Below are 684 nucleotides of genomic sequence, written 5' to 3'. Positions count from 1 at the left end.
GGTTGGCGGATCCAACACTCTGGGTACCTCCGGGTACTTGGGGTTGGTTGAGGACTTGGTGAACAAACACTTGATATACACTCTCCGGATGTACTTCGGGTGTCACCTGTTGTCCGAGACCACTTGCATGGTTAGCAAGCGTTGTGATTCAATGGCCCTACCGGGCAAACACTTTGGGTTCGCAAGGACTTGGAGTGCCGGGACGGGTTGGCGGATCCAACACTCTGGGTACCTCCGGGTACTTGGGGTTGGTTGAGGACTTGGTGAACAAACACTTGTTGTACACTCTCCGGATGTACTTCGGGTATCGCCTGTTGTCCGAGACCACTTGCATGGTTAGCAAGCGTTGTGGTCTAATGGCCCTACCGGGCAAACACTTTGGGTTCGCGAGGACTTAGAGTGCTGGTAGTGGTTGGCGGACCCAACACTCTGGGTACCTCCGGGTACTTGGGGTTGGTTGAGGACTTGGTGAACAAACACTTGATATACACTCTTCGGATGTACTTCGGGTATCGCCTGTTGTCCGAGACCACTTGCATGGTTAGCAAGCGTTGTGGTCTAATGGCCCTACCGGGCAAACACTTTGGGTTCGCAAGGACTTAGAGTGCTGGTAGTGGTTGGCGGACCCAACACTCTGGGTACCTCCGGGTACTTGGGGTTGGTTGAGGACTTGGTGAACAAACA

The sequence above is a fragment of the Anopheles coustani genome, assembly GCF_943734705.1.
Source record: "Anopheles coustani chromosome X unlocalized genomic scaffold, idAnoCousDA_361_x.2 X_unloc_11, whole genome shotgun sequence".
NCBI classification, from domain to species: Eukaryota; Metazoa; Arthropoda; class Insecta; order Diptera; family Culicidae; genus Anopheles; species Anopheles coustani.
Note: the sequence above shows the minus strand (reverse complement) of the source record.